Genomic DNA, 12,958 nt, shown 5'->3' with positions numbered 1-12,958 from the left:
ATATCAAGTATGATTACAACGTGAAAAAACCCACAAAAATATATACATATTTTAAAAATCGAAAGTAAAACACCTGTAATAGTACATAGTTGTGTTAGATGGTGAAATTATGCAAGCTAATTAGGAAATTGTTTCCCCTTTCTGCTTTTTCTGTATTTTTTCCTGTATTTTCTTTAATTAACTATGCTATTTTCAAATGAAAAAATATATATAACTGTGCCTAAATCATCTTTTATCTTTCTCCTTCCTAGATTGAAAAATTCCTTTTTCTTTCATATATCCTTCTGCTATCTAATTTTCCGAAAGGTATATAATAATATTTTGACATTTCCTTGAATCTCCACATGGTGCTGAGTGTGATGGGAAGATTGACTCATCTTTTTTTTTTGGTGAGAAAGATTGTCCCTGAGCTAACATCTGTGCCAATCCTCCTCTATTTTGTATGTGGGATGCCGTCACTGCATGGTTTCATGAGCAGTGTGTAGATCTGCACCAGGGAACTGAACCCATGAACCCTGGGCCGCCGAAGCAGAGTGCATGAACTTAACCAGTATGCCACTGGGCCAGCCCCCTCATCCTTTTTTTAAAAAAAAATAATTTATTTTAGAATAGCTTTTAGATTTACAGATAATTGCAAATACCGCCTATATTCTAAACAGTTTTTCCCTATTAGTAACATCTTACATTAGTTGGTACATTTGTTACAATTAATGAACCAATGTTGATATATTATTATTAATTAAAGTCCATACTTCCTTCGAATTTCCTTTGTTTTCACCTAATGTCTTTTTTTTGGTCCAGGATCCCATCCAGGATACTGCATTACATTTAGTCATCTTACCTCCTTAGGCTCCTCTTGGCTGTGACAGTTTCTCAGATTCTCCTTACTTTGTATTACCTTCGTGGCTTTGAGGAGTATTGGGCAGGTGTTTTGTAGAATGCTCCTCCATTGGGATTCTCTGATGTTTTTCTAATGATTGGACTTGGGTTATGGATTATGGGGGGGAAGACAGCAGAGGTAAAGGCATATCAAGGGTAAGTGCTATTGACATGACTTTGCACTGTTCGTCACCTGGCTGAGGTAGTATTTGCCACGTTTCTCCACTCAGAGTTACTCTTTTATTCCACCTTTCCACGCTTTACTCCTTGGTGGGGTGTGCGCAGTTATGGAGTGGGGCGTTATGCTCCACCTCTGCAACGGCAGAATATCGATGTAAATTATTTGAAACTTTTCTGTACAGGAGATTTGTCTACTCTCCTGGATTTATTATTTATTCAATAGTTTATTTACATCAGTATAGACTCATGGATGTTTATTTTATACTTTGGATTATAATCCAGTATTAGTTTATTTTGTTGCTCAAATTGGCCATTTGCAGCTTTTTCGGTTTGCCTCCTCTGTCCCTTTGACATAACTCCGTCATTATGAGGTTTTTTCGCACCCTCTTACTTTCTGGCACTACAAGACCTCCATACTCATCGTGTACAGTCCCTGCCCCGCTCCTAGAATTGGCTCATGCTTTTTAACTCTTCATCATGAAGATCACTATCAAAAAGTACTGAGTGTCTCTTGCATGCAAGATCTTGTGTTAGGAATATAATTTTTTTTAAAAATCTCTTTTCAGCTAGATCTTGCATTTTAGCTGAGAAAGTCAGACCAACATATAATAGCATTCTATTTTTTAAGCCTAAGATTAGCCTAAAAAGAAAAAAATTCACATAGTAATATTTCTTCCCTCTTCGATTGCCATCCATGAAAATGGCCTGGATTTGAGGGAGGGGTGTAGGAGGGGATCCTGGGGCTGGGTCAAACCAGGAGGCATGTCATCTAGAAAGCCATTTTTAGAAATATGTAGCTGAGGAAGAGAGAGAACGACATAATCAGAAGGGAACCTAGTCAGAAGCAGAAAGAGTCCTCCAGCTGTGAGTTAAAATTCAACTGCCAGAAGTTTGCACATCAGCTCTGATAAACCTTATGCTGCGACTCTCCAAGGAGTTTTGACGTCAGCTAATAATTTTCCAGGAAAAACAAGTTTTTGTATATATTAAAAAAAATCATGATATTATAACTTTAAGGGATTTTTACATTTCATCAAGTTTGATTTCCTCTTTTTTTTTTCAGACCAGTAAACAGAGTCCCCAGTAGAAAGTCAATAATGTTAGGGCTGGACATGACCTTAGAGATCACTTACTTAGAGAGTCTACATACACCAGTACTGAGACCCAGAGAGCTGGTGGCTTTTTTCGGGTCACCCCACAGGTAGTAATGTGCAACTAGATGCCAGCTCTCTTGCCTTCAGATCAGAGCTCTTTTCACTGCAGAACTTTGTCTCGTGTAATCATTGATTTATACAATCAACTCATTCAGTCAATCAACAAGAAGTGTTTGAAGAGCTGCTTCGTGCGTGGCACTGTGCTAGGGTTTGCAAGTACAAATTTCAAGAGCTGATACCACTTTAAAGAACTGAATCTAAAATTCAGTAAACTGCCACCAGGTGGCATAAGCCCTCAGATTGGCAAGGACATTTGTAGGTAATTTATTGGTAACCATTCAGATTTTCCTCTTAGACATTTTTTCAAATTCGGATGGTGAGAACTGGTCTGAATGTGCAATCCAGGCTTATGATTTTCTGTTAAAAAAAAAAAAAAAGTCTTCCAGCCTCCCAGGCAGAAGTCTTTGAGTTATTTTTCTGTTTCATTTCATGTTTTACTTATTGAGTGACTGCTTGTTCAAACTGGCTCCTTCTGTCACCTTTAGCCCCTTCATAAAAACCTCCCATTTAGCAATGTCAGGAAAAGAACACCTTGGGCTGCTCCCAGCCTCCTGCCAGTTCACTGCTGCTGCTGAGCTTTTGCTCTTGCTGTTTTCTTCCCTGAAATTCCTTCTCTTTTAAATTTTTTAAATTGATTCACCAGTGTTCAGCAAACATTTGAGTGGTTATTATGGTGATGGTAATATATGAAATGCCAAACTGTGTACTCTTTCCCCATACCAGAATCTGCTCTGTCCCTCCCTACCTGTCTGAGAGTAGGGAAGATCTAGTTGATAAAATGGGTATATGAACAAGTACATTGAAGGTATTTACCAGGCATAGTGGTAACCAAAGTAACAGTCTTGTAGGGGTGGTCAAGAAAGAAATTGACCCTTAGCTTAGGTCTGGAGGTAATGAAAATAGTTTAAATGGATACAGAATCAAAGATGGATTTACACAGTGAGAAGAAATGGCATGGTATTTCAAGAACTGACAATTCTAGCATGAGTAGAAGGTCTGATGTATATAGGCAAATGGCCAAAGTTCATGTTAAAAAGAAAGACAGGATTCCACCAAGAAGACATAACACTTATCTATACACCCAATACAGGAGCACCAAAGTACGAAAGCAACTATTAACAAAACTAAAAGGAGATATCAACAAGAATACAATAACAGTAGGGGACCTCAACACCCCACTAACACCAATGGATAGATCATCTAGGCAGAAAGTCAGCAAGGAAATTGTAGAATTAAATGAAAAACTAGACTAGATGGACTGAATAGAGATATATAGAACACTCCATCAAAAAACAGCAGGTTATGCATTCTTCTCAAGTGTGCATGGAACATTCTCAAGGATAGACCATATATTGGGAAACAAAGCAAGCCTCAATAAATTTAAGAGGATTGAAATAATATCAAGCATCTTTTCCAACATAATGCCATGAAACTAGAAGTCAATTGTGAGAGTAAAGCTGGGAAAGGGGTAAAGATGTGGAGATTAAACAACATGCTTCTGAACAACCAATGGATCATTGAATAAATCAAAGGCGAAATCACATATTATCTGGGAGACAAATGAAAACACACACATAATTTGGGATGCATCAAAAGTGGTTTTAAGAGGGAATTTCATTACAATACAGGCTCACCTCAATAAACAAGAAAAATCTCAAATAAGCAATCTCAAACTACACCTAACAGAATTAGAAAAAGAGCGACAAACAAAGCCCAAAGTCAGTAAAGGAGGGAAATAATAAAAATTAGAGCAGAAATAAATGAAATCAAAACAAAAAGACAGTACAAAGGATCAATGAAACAGAGTTCTTCGAGAAAATAAGCAAAATTGACAAACTGTTAGTCAGGCTCACTAAGAAAAACAAAAGACCCAAATAAATAAATCAGAAATGAATAGAGGAGAAATTACAAAGGATACCACAGAAATACAAAAGATTATAAGAGAATACTATGAAAAACTGTATGCCAAAAATTGGACAATCTAGAAGAAATGCATAAGGTCTTAGACTTTTACAATATCCCAAAAATGAATCAATAAGAAATAGAGAATCTGAACAGAACAATCACAAGTAAAGAGATTGAAACAGTAATCAAAAACCTCCCAGAAAATAAAAGTCCAGGACCAGACGGCTTCTCTGGAGAATTCTACCAAACATTCAAAGAAGATTTAAACCTATCCTTCTCAAACTTTTCCAGAAAATTGAGGAAGATGGAGCACTTAGTAACACATCCTACGAGGCCAACATCACCCTGATCCCCAAACCAGACAAGGACAACACAAAGAAGGAAAATTACAGGCCAATATCACTGATGAACATAGATGCAAAAATCCTTAACAAAATATTGGCAAACTGAATACAGCAATACATTAAAAAGATCATACACCATGATCAAGTGGGATTTATACCAGGGACACAGGGATGGTTCAACATCTGCAGATCAATCAATGTGATACACCACATTGACAAAATGAGGAACAAAAACCGCATGATCATCTCAATAGCTGCAGAGAAAGCATTCCACAAGATCCAACATCCGTTTATGATAAAAACTCTCAATAAAGTGGGTATAGGAGGAAAGTACCTCAACATAATAAAGACCGTATATGACAAACCCATAGCCAACATGATACTCCATGGGGAAATACTTAAAGCCATCCCTCTGAGAAGAGGAACAAGACAAGGGTGCCCACTCTCACCACTCTTATTCAACATACTACTGGAGGTTTTGGCCAGAGCAATTAGGCAAGAAAAAGAAATAAAAGGAAAAAGACAAAGAAGAAGTGAAACATTTGCTGTTTTCAGATGATGTGATCTCATATATAAAAGCCCTAAAAAATCCATTGGAAAACTGGTAGAAGTAATCAACAACTATAGCAAAGTTGCAGGGTACAAAATCCACTTACATAAATCAGTAGCATTTCTATACTCTAATAACGAACTAACAGAAAGAGAACTCAAGAATGCAATCCCATTCACAATTGCAAAAAAAAGAATAAAATATTTTCGAATAAATTTAACCAAGGAAGTGAAAGACCTATACAATGAAAACTACAAGACTTTCCTGAAAAAAATTGTTGACAATATAAAGAGATGGAAAGACATTCCATGCACATGTATTGGAAGAATAAACATAGTTAAAAATGTCCATACTACCTAAAGCAATCTACAGATTCAAAACAATCCCAATCAGAATCCCAATGACATTCTTTACAGAAATAGAACAAAGAATCCTAGAATTCATGTGTGGCAACAAAAGACCCCAAATTGCTAAAGCAATCCTGAGAAAAAAGAACAAAGCTGGAGGCATCACAATCCCTGACTTCAAAATATACTACAAAGCTATCGTAATCAAAATGGCATGATACTGGTACAAAAACAGGCACACAGATGAATGGAAAAGAATTGAAAGCCCAGAAATAAAACCACACATCTATGGACACCTAATCTTCCACAAAGGAGCTGATAACATACAATGGAGAAAGGAAAGTCTCTTCGACAAATGGTTTGGGAAAACTGGACAGCCACATGTAAAAGAATGAAAATAGACCATTCTTCTATGCCATTCACAAAAATAAACTCAAAATGGATTAAAGACTTAAAGGTAAGACCTGAAACTGTAAGACGTCTGAAAGAAAATATAGGCAGTACACTCTTTGACTTCGGTCTTAAAAGGATATGTTCAGACACCATGTATTCTTGGACAAGGGAAACAATAGAAAGAATAAACAAATGGGACTTCATCAGACTAAAGAGCTTCTACAAGGCATGGGAAAACAGGATTGAAACAAAAACACAACCCACCAACTGGGAGAAAATATTTGCAAATCATATATCTGACAAAGGGTTAATCTCCATAATATACAAAGAACTCATACAACTCAAAAACAAAAAATCAAACAACTTGATCAAAAAATGAGTAGGGGGTATGACCAGACATTTCTCCAAAGAAGACATATGGATGGCCAATAGGCATGTGAAAAGATGCTCATCATCACTGATCATCAGGAAAATGCAAATCAAAACTACACTCAGATTTCACCTTACACCCATTAGAATGGCTAAAATAACCAAGACAAAAAATAGCAAATGTTGGAGAGGTTGTGGAGAAAAAGGAACCCTCATACACTGCTGGTGGGAATGCAAACTGGTACAGCCACTATGGAAAACACTATGGAGATTTCTCAAAAAATTAAAAATAGAAATACCATATGACCCAGCCATCCCACTACTGGGTATTTATCCAAAGAACTTGAAATCAGCAATTCTAAGAGACCCATGCACCCCTATGTTCACTGCAGCAGTATTCACAATAGCCAAGACAAGGAAGCAACCTAAATGCCCATTGACTGATGACTGGATGAAGAAGATATGGTGTGTATATATACAATGGAATACTACTCAGCCATAAAAAGGATAAAATTGTCCCATTCATAACATGGGTGGACCTTGAGGGTATTATGTTAAGCAAAATAAGCCAGATAGAGAAAGACAAAATCTGTATGACTCCACTCATATGTGGAAGACAAACAAACACATGGACAAAGAGAATAGATTAGTGGTTACCAGGGGAAGCGGAAGTGGGGGATGGGCACAAAGGGTGAAGTGGTGCACCTATAATATGACTGAATAACTATCATAATCTCAATAAAAAACAAACAAAAAACCAAAAAAAAGAAAAGAAAGGCAGGGACCAGGTTATGAAGGCCCTTGAATGACAAGGAAAGAAGTTAGGACTTTATCCTTTAGGCCTTAGAAGTCATTGTAATTTTAAGAACAGATTTGCACTTTAGAAAGATCATCCCAAGCGGTTGTGGCATGGATTGGAAAGAGGTCAGGCCAGACACAAGGCAACCAGTTAGGAAATGACCATAGAGCCTGGGTGGGGATGCTAAGACCTGAACCAAGGTAAAAACTGCACTGAATGAGAGGCAGGATGGATCTGAGAGAGTCAACAGAATTGGTGATGTGATATTGTGATTTATAATAGGAGAGAGATATTTGGTCTTTTTTCCTGTTCCTGGCACAGAGCTCCTAAAACCCTTGGAATTTCCTGTGATGAGAGCCATAAAGATGTCTTTTGTTATGTTAATGAGGTGACATTTGGAAAGCACCTAAGGGTGAGGGCTGGTTGCCAGGAGAACCAACTAAGTGATTAGAGGGTTGGAACTTTCATTTCTACTCCCTGACCTCCCAGGAGGGAAGAGGGGCTGGAGGTTGAATCATTTGCCAGTGGCCAGTGATTTAATCAATCATGCCTATATAATGAAGCCTCCTAAAACTCAAAAGGATGGGATTCAGAGAGCTTCCAGGTTGGTGAACACCTGGAGATTTGGGGACAGTACACTCAGAGAGAGCGTGGAAGTTCCCTTTCCCCATACCTTGCCCTATGCGTCTTTTCCATTTAGCTGTTTCTGAGTCATATCCTTTTATAACAAGCTGGTAATCTAGTAAATGTGTCTCTGAGTTCTGTGAGCTGCTGTGGCAAATTAATCAAACAAGAGGAGAGGGTCATGGGAACCTCTGATCTATAGCTGATGGATCAGAAGCACAGGTGACAACCTGGATTTGGGACTGGCATATGAAGCGCTGGGGTGAGAATAGGGGTGAGTAAGGGGGTAAAGGTCGGGTATAACTGAACTCTTAACCTGTGGAATTGGATGCTACCTCTGAGTAGGTGGTGTCAGGATTGAGTTGAGTTGTAGGACACCCAGCTGATGTCTGAGAATTGCATGTTGATGTGTGGGAAAATCCCTCTCCACACAAATTGGAATTGGTCCCAGAACTTTTAGATGAGGAATCAAATATGAGAGTAAGGAGAAAATGCTGGGTGACCAGGAGGTTCCTGGCTTAGGTCACTGGGTGAATGGTGATGTCATTAATTAGGATAGAGGATACAGGAGGTAAAACAGTTTTTTGGGGGTGGGGGTGGTGAATACCTTAAGTTTACTTTGGGACGTGTTTCTGATGATTTGCACTAATCAACTTCATACATTATTAACATATAGGTTGGAATGAAAGCTCTCAGTAAAGAAAAACTTCCTTATTACCATTTATCAATCAATCAATATATCAACCAAAAATATTTTAGTCTCTCCTTTATGTCTTATAAGGAGTTAACTGCAATGGGTATTGTGAATCATACATTCCAAGTTTTCCAAGATAGTTTCACTTTCCTACAATATTAGTCTTTTTCAACAAATGCAATTCATTATATAATTAATGTGATTTAATTTTATATCTTGTAAGACTTTTCTCATAAATAAGTTCATAAATCATTAAAAGGTTTAAGGCCTGAGTCCTGCAAGTGAGGAGTCTGTAGTCTAATCCAGAAGAAGAACTCAACACCCATTAAAGAACCATTAAGTGGTAAACCGCAATGTTGTGAAGGTTCATGGGGCGTCCAGAAAGTGGCTGTCATTTTGAGTAGGAGGAATTAGAGAGGGCTGCACTGAGGAGGAGCTGGAACTGCAGCAATGCTCTAAAGAATGAGCGGGATCTGAAAGTCAGATGGGTGAGGAGAGCAGCATTAGGAAAGGCACAGAGTTGAAAAATCACCTCAATGTGTGCAGGGGAGACTGAGGCCCACAGCCTATCTTGATTAGTTTTTTGACTCAGCCACAGAGAGCGACTGATAGACTTTATGATCCTATTCCTGCTCTCTTATATCCATCTCCTCTTCAGGACTCATTTTGTGATAATTTTTCTAAGGTATAATGAAAATTTCCAGTTGTGTGGCTTCCAGGACTTGTTTTACCATTCCCTTCCTGGCTTTTTTCAATTTTCATCTCATTCTGAATTTTAGCTTTTCTGACCTTAGACCTAAATGCTTTTGCTAAATTTTAGTATTCCTTAATCACCTTAGTTTCTATTTTTGGTAACATTATCATTTGCCTGTGAGGTCCACATGCAGCCTTTGGAAGCAATGTAATTGAAATTCCCATTAGAGTTAACTGTATAATAATGAGATATTCTTTTAGCATATTTTCAAGAGCTGTGGATGAAATAAATACTTGGTACTAAAAAATCTATAATTTAACAAAGAAATATAATAGTGCCTCCTGCACAGTGGGCATTCAATAAGTCTTTCTAAATGAATGAATTTTACATAATCACCTATTAATAAAGAAGAATACATCTTTTTTGTTACACACTTTGCACAAGCACATTTTGCTGCCAGAACAAGAAATACAGTAGGAGGCTCAGGGGATAAGCAGTTAGGCCATGGTTTCCTCTGGCTTCTCCTTCAGTGAAGTCAAGCTCTGGCTCCTGATGCTCTGAGGTGAGGTGAGGGTCAGGGACGTGATGTGTCAATTTCCTTTTGTCCAGGGGACTCTAGCTCAGGGATCTCTATGAAGTGTATCAAAACACTAGTCCCAGTGGCTGACATCCGCTTCAGCTATTTGTTTATAAATAGGAGTTCTGAACACTTTGAAAACAGTTTGTTCTTTAAAGTTTGTCAGCATTCCTTTTCTAATTTAACACAGTTGAACAAGCTACTAGTGTCACTGATAATGCAAAATTAAAATTCTACTAGCCTCACTTTGATGATTGATCATAAATTCCAGATTAGCAAAATCCAAATTAATGACATTTTATTATCTATCTATATATGTGTATGTATAGAGGGTTATATGTATGCGAATTAAGAATGATAGCAATTTAGAACTGGAAGGGAACATAAAAAAGAATTCTGTTTAAAGCCTACATTTTGCAGATGAAGAGATTTGTGACTGGTAAATTGTTCTTTTTCTTGTACCCAAGAGACTAATTCTATATTTAAACACTACCAGAAATAGCCTCCTTTACAGATATAATTTGCCATGATTCCATGACTCCACTGAGCACGTTATATGTTATGTAATGCTCTTACTTCTATTAGCTGTGCCTTAGCATCTCCTATGAGTCTACAGGCACTTTGAAGGAAGAGATTCTGTTTAATTCATTTTTGCCTTCCCCACAGTACCTCCTCAGCCCATCCCCACATCTGGTACTAGATTGAGCATTGAGTAATCTGCAGGCAGCCATGATCCTGCACTGAAATCAAGGATACAGGCATTTAGGGGGTATGTCTCCTGTGGGCTTTGCAAAGTTTCTTCTGCTCCAGGGCATCTGATAGTTTCCCTGGATAACCTTGTTTGCTTTTTGGAGCCCTGTTGTCTGCACTCCTCACCCGACAGTTATCAAGCTGTGCCCCCATGCTAAGGCCCTCCCATCCTATTGTTTCCTCACCCTAATGCCAACAGCTGCACTGGACTGGACTGGATTTGTCATTCCCCGGTTTGGACACAAATTAGAATTGCTGGCACTGCCTAGCTCCCTCATGGTGCCCCTCAGCTCAACCTCCTTCATTCTAGTGTGCTGAATGGCAAATAAGTCAGGCAGCCTGCTGTAACCTCACTCTGAGAGGTAAAGCTATTGCTAGCTGGCACTGTTACATAAAATAAATGGGTACTGAACAATTGAAAAGAATGAATTTGGTCATTAATTATTCACTTGACAAATATTTATTGAGTATTTAAAGTGGCATACCATACCCTGTCCTGGGTGCTGGAGATACGACAGGGAATAAGACCAAATCCCTGTCCTCATGGAGTTTACAGTCTAGTCAGGGAGGGACACAATGAACAAATAAATGAACAAAATGAATAGATAGATAATATAAAGCCACTGCTAAAAAGTCAATGCTGTGAAGAAACATAAAGCAGAGAAAAGGAACAGAAAATGACAGGAGGGGTGCTATTTTAGAAATGATGGTCAGGGAAGGCCTGACATGGAGACACTTAGGAATCATCTGCATATAGGTGGTATTTAAAGCCATAAGACAAATGAGATCATCTAGAGAATAAATATAATTAGTGAAGAAATGTCTGAGGACTCAGTTCTGGGGATTCCAACATTAGAGGTGGGAAGGATGAGGAGGATTCAGGAAGGAAGGATGAGGAGGATTCAGGAAGGAAGGATGAGGAGGATTCAGGAAGGAAGGATGAGGAGGATTCAGGAAAGAAGGTTGAGGAGGAAAGCCACTGAGATAGAAAGAGAGGGTTGTGTTCTGGAAGTCAAATTGAGAAGGTATTTCAAAAAGGAGGATAATCAATTAAGACCAAGAGTTGCCCTTTGAATCTGGCAGTGTTGAAGTTAATAATGATGAAGGAAATAGCAGTTTCACTGAAGTGGAGGAGACCTTGAAAGGAGTCAGCTCAAGTTAGAATGGGAGAAGAAGAATTGGAGAGAGTGAACGGGCACGGTGCCTTTGAGGTATATTGCTGAAAAAGGAAGTGAAAACGGACAAGACCTAGAGAGGGAGGTGGACCAAGAGGGGCTGTGATTTTTCTAAGATGAGAAAACTAGCAGCGTTTTTGTGTGCAGAGAACAAAGATGCAGTAACGAGGGAAAACTGGTGATGCAAGAGAGGGGTTATTGTAGAGGCAGGAGGCAGTGAGATTCCCTGTGCACCTGGACCGCTTTCCCTCCTGTCAAAGCATAACTTTCAGCCAAACATTTAGGCAGGACTTTTAAAAGGAAGGCAAACAGATAGTCAAAGGTAAATTCAGCATTTTGGCAAGTGTGCATTTCATTTCTGCTCTGTTTGGCTTTCTCATCATTAAATTAAGTACTGTTCATATATAAGTGAAGTTATACTGATAATAAGAATGTCCTTATACAGAATTTTAGACAATGAGACTTCAGTGAAGTCAATGGTATCTTCACGAAATATTTGCAGTTTTTAATCAGAACAACCTGAAATTTCCACTCTTCAGTGTATGGTAAATAACCTGTCACATTATTATAATTAGACCCATATCATTGAAACAATAGCAGCTTCCTTTCTGCAGCACTTCTGCTAAGGGAGCTTTGGTTTTCTTGAGGAAAGTCTCAGAGAAAACCCAAGTGGGAAAAGTGTGACCCTATGACCAGAAAATACAACCTTTCCTGTTTGGGTTTTTCTCTTTATAGTACCTCAGTTCTAAGTTCCCAGGCATAAATAGGAGTAGAAACTGATCTAAGTCCAATCCACTTTTCACAAAAATATGTATTCCGCAGGGTGAAAAATTTAGATAAGATGAATAAGAAACAAGATTTTCAGGACATCAGAGATGTGGTCAGAAAGAGGGAGCACCCTCGGTGAGTATAAAACCTTAATCAAGACAGATGTGATTGATTCCTGTTAATGTAAAACTGGAGACTTTTAGATCTAGAAAACTATATTAAAGATCATCTATTCCAACCACTTTATTTTACAGATAAATAACTCAGTGATCAAGTGGTTAGATAACTTATATAAAGAGGCAGAGGTGATTAGTGGCTGTGTTGGGCGAATTTTTAAAGTAATAAAAAGAAAACTAAAATAATAATAATAGTAATAATAATAATGGTAATGTTTATTGAGTGCTTCCGTATGCCAGGCACTGAGCTGACCACTGTACACCCATCAGCTCGTTTAAAATTTACAGCAACTATATGAGATGGAAAGTAGATTTCTTAACCAACAGCTACTTAATTGACTTACCAATTTCACCACTTAATCTCCATTTTCTTCTCCGTAAAACACTGACTGATGCTGGTACCAGGTTGAATGCTTGAGGATGATAAATTTCTTTTAAAAGTTTCTTTCCATTTATCTAATCTGCAATCTGTAGACACAGACACAGTCTATATTGATATCAGTATCACCTGGGAGCTTGT

At 38.2% G+C, this 12,958-nt stretch overlaps 1 long non-coding RNA gene across 1 annotated transcript in view; it reads left to right on the top strand.

Annotated features, from left to right (window-relative positions):
• Nucleotides 1–12,249: 12,249 nt before the first annotated feature.
• LOC138918410 (uncharacterized) overlaps nucleotides 12,250–12,958 on the top strand; it is a 39,204-nt gene continuing 38,495 nt past the window's right edge. The window contains exon 1 of the long non-coding RNA XR_011427799.1: nucleotides 12,250–12,397. This is a non-coding gene — a long non-coding RNA (uncharacterized lncRNA). The remainder of the gene's footprint in view (nucleotides 12,398–12,958) is intronic.

This window comes from Equus caballus, chromosome 17, assembly GCF_041296265.1.
Source record: "Equus caballus isolate H_3958 breed thoroughbred chromosome 17, TB-T2T, whole genome shotgun sequence".
In the NCBI taxonomy this organism is placed as follows: Eukaryota; Metazoa; Chordata; class Mammalia; order Perissodactyla; family Equidae; genus Equus; species Equus caballus.
This window is presented reverse-complemented; position numbering and strand designations above follow the sequence as displayed.